Source organism: Parasteatoda tepidariorum, chromosome 2, assembly GCF_043381705.1.
Source record: "Parasteatoda tepidariorum isolate YZ-2023 chromosome 2, CAS_Ptep_4.0, whole genome shotgun sequence".
Classification (NCBI taxonomy): Eukaryota; Metazoa; Arthropoda; class Arachnida; order Araneae; family Theridiidae; genus Parasteatoda; species Parasteatoda tepidariorum.
The window spans coordinates 8,639,177-8,648,528 of record NC_092205.1 but is presented as its reverse complement, the minus strand read 5'-3'; the positions used below and the strand labels follow the sequence as shown (position 1 = coordinate 8,648,528).

At 24.5% G+C, this 9,352-nt stretch overlaps 1 protein-coding gene and 1 long non-coding RNA gene across 13 annotated transcripts in view; one reads left to right on the top strand and one right to left on the bottom strand.

Annotated features, from left to right (window-relative positions):
- The window catches only part of LOC107456393 (focal adhesion protein tensin), a 348,273-nt gene that overhangs the window by 307,468 nt on the left and 31,453 nt on the right, over nt 1-9,352 (bottom strand). The window lies entirely within an intron of this gene.
- Nucleotides 823-8,867, top strand: LOC139424936 (uncharacterized). Its single transcript, XR_011636070.1, has 3 exons — nt 823-984; nt 5,715-6,015; nt 8,001-8,867. It is a non-coding gene; the product is annotated as an uncharacterized lncRNA (long non-coding RNA).

The window sequence follows — 9,352 nt, the reverse complement described above, 5'->3', positions numbered from 1 at the left end:
AGAGTAAGGCTTTTTTTTCTATCTGTCAATGATTTTTTAAATCTGTAAAGATATTTGTATTCAACTAATAATCCATCATTTATGAAATATTTTGGTTGATTTATATAAAATGAAAAATTATAGCAAAATTCAGAAAAATATATGCATTTTTCTATTTATTAAATAAATCACAAAAAAGAAGAAAAATATGTTTTCCTATCTGTATTGAATAAACTACAAAAAGGATACACATTTACAAATAATACATACGCCTGGTAGCATAAATCCAGATTTGTTACTGATATAGTTTTTAGCAATTATTAAATTTGATTAGTTCTCATAAAGAATATTTTAAAATGAAATTTTATGTTATGTTAGATGAGACTAAAGTTTGCATACATTTAAATTCTTATTATTGGAAATTTTTTTTCACCTACAACATAAGGAAATTTTTGAAGTTTCTATTGGGGAGAGAAGTTTTTAGTTATTAGTAATAAGCAAATGCCAAACCCTTGATTTTGTTATTTTCACCCAATCTATCTAATCAACCAAGTTTTTTTTTTCAATCATTAAAAGATTTAACATTAACTAATTTAAAATAAATAGGGATATAAGACTATTTCATAATAAAAGAATCCATAAATGAATAGCTGAGTAAAGATATTATTAAATAAATAAATCTCTTCCTAAAAAGAATCTTTTTGAAAGAATCTTTTTTAAGTAGCATTTATTTAAATACTATTCCTTCTAAAAGGAATATTCCTAGAAAAGGAAGTGGAATCGTAAATTGTGCAATACCATAGATCAAGTACTAATAAATCTAAGCATTTTTTGTTTGTTTTACTTATATGTCTCAGCTGGTGTTTATTGCGCAACTCTTAACTGTCAGATTATATCATTCTAAAGTAATATGTTCATTGTACAAATGTAGTTAATTCCCAGTTCATTTCAAGATGAGTGGTGTTTTCTTTAGGATACTAGGTTAAAAGAATTTACTTAGTGCTTGTAAGTAAATTTTTCTTATTTTAAAAATGTATTATGGCATGAAGTTCATGCAATTTTCTCTCATATTTATTTTTCAACCTGTATTTATATTTGTTTAAACAGTAAAAGTTCATGTAACTTCAAGTCATGTTAACTAATTCATTTTTTTCATAATAAGTTATGTTTACTAAAATTGAATATTATTTGCATCTTTGTATATTGTTTTTACATAGCAAAATTAACAAGGAACATTTATTGTCTATAAAAAACTTTCATTTAACATTTTAAGTGGTGACATATCAACTAAACCAACTTATAAATAGTATGTGGAACCTGTTTAAAGTATATTTACTGTTTTTTTTTTTTTTTAATATTTATATATTAAGGGACTGTTCATATATTACATAGGAATAGTTTTTAGATATTTTGAACTTTTTGTAAGCAAAAATAAACAAATTCAAAACTTCTCCCTATGCTTTACACTAAACTAATATATATATATATTTTTTTTTTGCAAATTGTTTTTTCAGGCATGAGATCCTTCCTTAAATCTGAAATTTTTTGCTTTTTTATCATTTCCCCTCCTTTTTTAAATATATTAGAATTTTGATACTGTAAAAAAATGCTCTATCATACAATTTTCAAAACATATAAAAACCAATTAACATCAAGTTTCAAATTTATAGATTTATTAAGGTCAAGTGCTAGCAGTTTTAATTTTTCATTGTGGCTTATAAAGGGGTCATTTATTCATTAATTATTGTAAAGTTACGTCATTTCACTAAAATTGAGATTACTTTGTTTGTTAGTCCAGTCTTCTTTAATTATATTATCAGTTTTATGTAACAATTGAATATTATTTCATTAAAACTTAGCTACTAACGTTCCGTTATTCTAGTATGTTTGAACACATAAAAATGCTATATTTTCAAATCTGTTTTCTATTAGTAATAAATTCATATTTGAATTCAATTTTTAAACATTTTAGAAATTGAATTCAAATATGCTAATTATTTTTATATAGTAAATAAAATTTATTACTTTTCATCTGATGAAGCAGCATTTAAACAAAAGATATTGTTTATTTAGGTATCCGACTAGATCCAAAAACAATTTTTTTTTCTTTTAAAAATAACCTTAATTAAAATGTTATTTTTGGTAAGCTGGGTTTCTAAAATTAAAAATCTAAAGTGAACTTAAAAAATTTGCAAATATTTTTCAGAATAAGGGCAAATTTAAGATTTAAGCTTTCAGTTCGAAACATTATACAAAATCTATGTACAAAGTTTCAAAGAATTCTATTATAAGCTTTTTTTGTAATCTGTGTTAGCAAAAATAAATTTTCTCAAAATAAATCTCCTAATATAATAAAGATTTTTCTTAAAATGCAGTTAAAGTATGTAATTGCTATTCAGCATGCAAAAAAACAACTATAACTTCGATTCTAAAATTCGGAGAACAACATTCAAAATTATTTAAAAAGCTAATGAACAAAAGTTCAAATATATAAACAATTGGACCATAATAGCCTGGATGGTAGGGTGTTGGACTTATGTTCGTGAGAATGGGAGTTCGAATCCAGCCGGCCAAAGAAGACCTGTGTATTAAATTATAACTGGTGCATGTTAAAGTAAAGTTGTTGGAGTCACAAAGTCTTCCAAGTTCCCACAACAAAACGATATATGTGAGGGTAATAATCCAAGAGTTTCCTTGTCTTCTGGAGTGGGTTCAAAATTACGAGGCTATCGAGTTGAACATTCGTAACTGTAAACTCAAAATTTGTGTTAACAGTTCAACGATGGTTATTGAATAAAATATAAACAATAAACAAATCTAAAATTTACTCAAAATTTCCCATTTTCTCCCAGTTAAATACCTTAATAAGTTTACTGCATACAAAATTATCTTAATTCTTTTTTCATGAACATTCCATCTAGTTTCTGTTTTATTTTATATCATTTTCTTTTTGAAAATCTCATGTGGGTGTTTTTCGTCAACATAAATTTACATAATATATTTTTATGATAAAAAGAAATTTGGCATATTATGAATTATGTTTTATTTATTGCATATATTCCCCCATTTTTATTTTATTTGCAAGCATAAATAGTCCTCTTTCCACTTAAATAGTACTTGAACAGTTCCCAATATTGCTGTTTATGATTTTGTTAATCTAAAAATTTTGTTTAAAATATGAAATTTTTAATAAAAATGTATTTTTTTTTAAATGGTATCTATTTTGCTTTTAAATATTTTTTATTATTACCCTCTGCCCTGATATCCAAATTGTGGTAAATGTATTCACATATACATTAGTATTGTTGTTGGATCATCATTAGAAATGAATCCTAGATTGTTACCATTTGTCCATAATTGACGTTATCAACTAAAGCATATTTTGTAGTGATTTTCTGTGTTTTTAATTAAAAATGTAAACAATGATTTTAGTTTTAAATTTGCGTGATTTTTTTGTCTGATACTAGTTTAAATTTTGTTTGCAATTTTTGTGATACATTTTTTCCTCTTAATCTTTGTTTTTTTTAATTGCATATATTTTTATTCAAGATTTTTACAAACAAAATGCAATTTTTTAAATTTTGTCATGTTCTTGCTAACTAAATTTTATTATAAATCATTATATTTTATCTAATAAGCAGTGATAATCGGCTTTCTTCCGTGACAGTTTTGTGAAACCTAACTAACTCATAAAACAGTATCCTAAAATTTAAAATTTTGAAACTAACTCAGAAGATGAAAACTTCTTTGAAGATGAAATTGGGATGAAATTGCTGTCATAAATTTATTTTATAAATTCTTTTGTTTGATTGTAGTGAAACTATCTTGTGCTAACAATGTTTGTTTAACTGAAAGAGTTTTATTCTTGATGTAAGTGTTTCATAACTCTTGTAATGTTAAATTTACCTATAACAGTGCCGAATTACCCATTAGGCTAGACTAGGCCATGGCCTGGGGCCCCCAATGATTAGAGGCCCCCTTAAAGTGAATTTTTTTTAAATAAATTTTAAAAAAATTAAGAAAAATAATGATTTTTAAAAAAAAAGTCATGCGTAATTTTTTCATGCGTTAATTATATTTATTTATTACTTATTAAACTTTAATTTATTATTATTTATTTTAATTTTAAATTTGCTTTGTTAAATGAAAAGATATATAATTACTTTTATATTTGAATAAATAAAAAATATACGAGAGAAAAAATTTAATCTAAGGGCCCTAAAATTTTGAATGGCCTAGGGCCCCTCATACGCTTAATCCGCCTCTGACCTATAAGGATAATGTATAAACTTATTTTCTCATTAGGATAATTAAAATGTAAGTAAAACTAAACTCTTGATATAAAAAAAAAATAGCTAATGTTTACAAGTATCTTCTTTAGTTAACATATTTTCTAATTTATTAAAAATAAATGACAAACAACCAAACCAAACTTAAATTTTTGTATCAAAAAAGTTTTAATGTTAAATAAATTTTTATAACTTTAGTTGGATAGTGGATAAAAAGATTGTTGGATAGACGATACAAAAAAGATATGGTTATTGAGATATGGAGAAATGTGCAAAAAGTGAAATTAACGTTCCCAATCATTCCACCGCTCTCCTAATAAAACTATTAGGACTTTATTTCCCAGTTTGCAGCTACTTCCTATATTTTGGGGTCAGGAATCATAATCTGTCGAAAAAAAGGTATGTTTATTCAACACTATTTTTTGTTTAATTTTGTAACTTAAAATATCATTTGTACTAAACAAGTAACATATTTGGGGTCACCTTCTCATACCATTGAGATTGAGTTTCTAGTATATGAAAATCTGATCATCAGATAAAATGTTATTAAATTTTTTTTTTTTTTGCACGTACGATATAGTATATATTGAATGGACTTTTATGTGCTAAACGGCAATTTCAGTATAAGATTTAATTCAATTTTATTGCACCAATTAATTAGTACTTATCTATACAAAAATGTATTGCCTCTGTTTTTTCTTTCTGATTTGGATTCTTGTAAATAGAGTGGGTAGTTTATTTTAATAATATGGAACTTGTTTCATATAATGCAGATTAAAATATTTTTGTGTGAATTAAATTATTTTTAATTCACACAAATATTCAATAGTAATTTCTTGCTCAAATTACATTGTAAGAATTTTTTATTATCTGTAATTTTTTGTTTTTTTGTAGTAATTAAAAATGCTTATTTTTCTGTCTCTGGAACAATTTAGCATATTTATTACACATTTTTCATTTAGGCTATGTATCTTAAGGCCTTGTAAAATTTATACTTCTTTTTTTATTTCCAATTAATTATTATCTTTTGTGTAGGTGTAGTCTGTATAAATTTTTTACAGGCACATGTTTTTTCATTATTAATATTCCGTTATATATTATTCGTTATACACACATGTTAGAATCAAGGGACAAAAATTTTTAAAATGTCTTTAAGAGCTAAGTTCTTCAATGTTTAACATATAGTTCAGAGTTTTTTTCTGTGTTCAATGTCAAGGAATATTTATGTAAAAATGCCAGTTTTTGAGATTTCTAAGTGTATTTTTAAACAATATTATATATATTTCAAATATTTACTTTTACCCTAATATTTTTTATTAATTTTTTTATGTAAATACCGGGAAGTTGCTTTTATAGGAATTATATTTCGTTTTAATTTTCAAACATTGTTGTGTGATTTCCTGGAATAACCCTTCAACTCACCCTATTGAATTTTTGTATTTTTAGCTCTCGTCTCAAAATTCGGTAATAGTGTTGGAAACGCAAAATCGAAATATTATGCCTGCGTGGAATGTGATTACACCAGCCCATTTATCACCAACATAAAGAGACATGAACTGAAACACACGGGAGAGAGACCTTTCAAGTGTCCTTATTGCTGTAAAGGATTTAAACAAAAAGTCCACATGCAAACCCATTCTTGCCTCATGAAATAGCATCATAGGATAGGACTGAACAATGATTATACCATCTTCACCAAGATTGAAAAATGTTTTGTTATATTTTTCTTTATACGCTTAAAGCTTGGGTAACTCTTGTTTATGATTAACAAAAAAAAAAAAACCATGAAAATTCTATCGATATTAAAATCACTTATTTGAAATGAATTTGACTTTTTAGTTTAGGTTTTAACATCTACATTTTAAATTCAATTCAATTATTTGGAAGAACATTATGGAATTTTTTTTTTTTACTTTATAGCCTTTAAAATTTAATCTAAATTTTAATTGTTTAATTCTGAGGTTTGTTTTACTGAATTTGATATTTTACTTTATTCTGTAACTAAAATTTAAATACAATTTTAATCATTTCATTATGGAAATTATTTTATGATGAATTTGGCTTTTTACTTTGAATTATATGACCTAAATTTTTAATTTTTGATTAGGTTTAAATTATTAAATTAGCTCTATTTCTGTTAGTTTAAAAGTAAACTAAAAAACAATTTGTATGATGTATTTCAAGGGTATTTGTTTTGGCAAGAAAATAAAATTGTTTTCTTCTATACCTAGTAAGAAGGTTATCTTAAAGCTTAAGATTATGTGTAATGTTTTTTTTCTTTGTAGAAACTCTTTCTTTCTTACTTTGTATATGTATATTTTGATTTTTTTTAAAATTAGAACTTTTCAATATTATCTAATGGTGTTATGTCTCTTTCTTATAAATCTGTAGTCTTGTATTTTTAATTGAAATATATTATTATAAAATTTTTTTTAATATCATTTGATATGTCATTCTCATAGTTGTAATAACTTTGATAAACTATCTTTTCAACAATACTCTAATTTTAATTTATTTGAAAAGGGTATATAGTTTGGGTAATTGTTACAGGTTAATTTAACTGGAAATGAATATTTCTTATGCCACATATGCAAGCAATCATTTTTTGATTTGTCAAATATTTCATTATTTTCTAAGATACTATATTTATTACTATACAGGTTTTTAACACTAGATGTACAGCATTGTTTAATTTAAGACGTTTTCGACTAGGGTTGTGTACTTCTGATTCCCCAATTTTATTGCTTTGAAACATATATATGAATTTCGAAAGAATCTATTAATATAATTTATTTGATCTAATATGAAATACCCTAATGATGCCCAGATAAGATTTTTGATGCCAATTTTTCTTAAATTAGCTTTGTACAAAAATTATGGAGTATATTCTTTAAAAAAATATAACTTATAGCAATGAATGTTAAATTTAACAATATTATGTTTACAGAGTTGTAGTTTATAAGAGAAGAAAAATATGCGACCAAGCTTTTAATTTTCAACATGAAAATTTGGTAATTCTATAAGATTTGGTAGTCTTTAAGATTTTAGAAAAAGTTAATTATTTGGGCATGTGGAAATAAGTTTGTTTATGAATAGCATTTATTTTAAAATATTAAAAAAACAAACATTTGTTTTGAAATTATTGAAACCAGTAATAATCACCTCAAATCTAAGTTAAGCCGCTTAATTAAAAATAGTTTACTTTAAAGCAATGGGAAAATGTATTAAATTAATGGATTTGATGTGAGTGACAAAAATATCAAATTTTTACAAAAATGAGTGCAATAGAACGGTTATCATTGCATACATAAATATTAGGTGCATTTTAATTGAAATTTAGCATATATATGTATTTTAAATCTATAAAAATAAGAGACTGCAAAATATATTTAAATTTAGTTTAAGATGATGATGTGTAATTAGTTTAGTAATTATCTTTAAAATCTATCTCTAAAGATCATTATTTAATTGTTAGTTCTTGTCTGGTAAATTCCTATGACAAATCTGACAATGTATTTGCGACAAATTTTATTTTCAAGTTAAATTTCATTAAATATTATTTAAAAGAAGTTTCAAACTATTTTATTATTTGGCAAGTAATTGTTTGTAGTCTTGAGATAATAATCTGAGTAATTTCTTTACGAATATAATTCTATTTCTTAGAAAATGATTTTAACTTTCCTTTTATACTTTTGTGTGTTGCTAATTTAATTTGTTGTTGTTTGTTTTCAGCTCGCATTTCAACCAAAGATATTTGTGGAAACATAAAAATAAAAATGTATGCCTGTCTGGAGTGTGATTACACAAGCCCATTTGTCACCAATTTGAAGAGACATGAATTGAAGCATACTGGAGAGAAACCTTTCAAGTGTCATTCTTGCTTCAAAAGTTTTAAGCAGAAGATACAACTTAGAACTCATTCGTGTTTCACGAAAAAGTGAAACCTTATTTTAATGGAAATCAAAAAATGAAACCTTTTTGTTAGTGAAAACTAAAAAGTGAAACCTTCTTTTAATGGAAACTAAAAAGTGAAACCTTCTTTTAATGGAAACTAAAAAGTGAAACTCTTTTGTGGAAATTTCGATACGAAACGTTTTATATAGAAACGGGCGATGACTGTAACTTTGAGATATGGAGTTCTGGGATGAAAATTTACTCAAAAACAAACTTGCATATTGAATTCAGTTTTTTATCATTTTTTTATACTTATAAGAATTTATTCTGATTAAGATTTACTTTTAATTATTTTATTTCCATGTACTGATAGATTTTCTATCGAGAGACTTGAATTTCTGTATGAATTTCTTGAGTTAGTTTAATTCATTGAATTTTTTTCACTCTATATATTTAAATAGTATATTTTAATATTTTTACCAAGCTTTTTGCAAACTCAAAACAGGAATCTTTCTAGTTTAAATTGATTTATCTGTTTAAGTGTATATAACATTTCCAAGAAAAATATTTTCTATACATAAAAGGTAGAGTCTGAAATTTTTATTCGACATATAGCTAACAGTATTTCAAGAATTCAAAGCAGAAATCAAATTCAAATTAATAATTCCATTTACATGTACTAATAAATTTTTATTTACATGATCATTTATCTGTATATTTGAGATAAAAATAATTAATTTCATCTTTAGATTGCAAATACTTTTAATGTTTCATTATTTTATACTTATTTTATTAAAATAAGTATTGTTCCATAATATTTACATTTTAATTTTTTAAATGATAAGTGCTCAGTGACTAAAGACAGTGACTAAAACAGTCACAAGAAGTCAGCCTACTTTTTTAATACTGAATAGTGTAGAACCACATTGCAATTAGATAAATGATCATAGTAAAGTGGCTGCTCCGTATAAAAACTTTTATGAAATTCTGATCAAACTTATTTTGAAAGCCACTCTAAAATATTTTTTCGGTGCTTCTAGTTTCAGTGGTTATTATCTAAATTGTTTTAATGAAAATATACTTTCTTGATGTTTCACTTATTTCAAATTAAGTTAAAGGAAAAATTTTCGAGTGGATGGAAAAAATTAATTTTTTTTTATGGCAGTTTGCTGAAGTGATGCCACTAAATG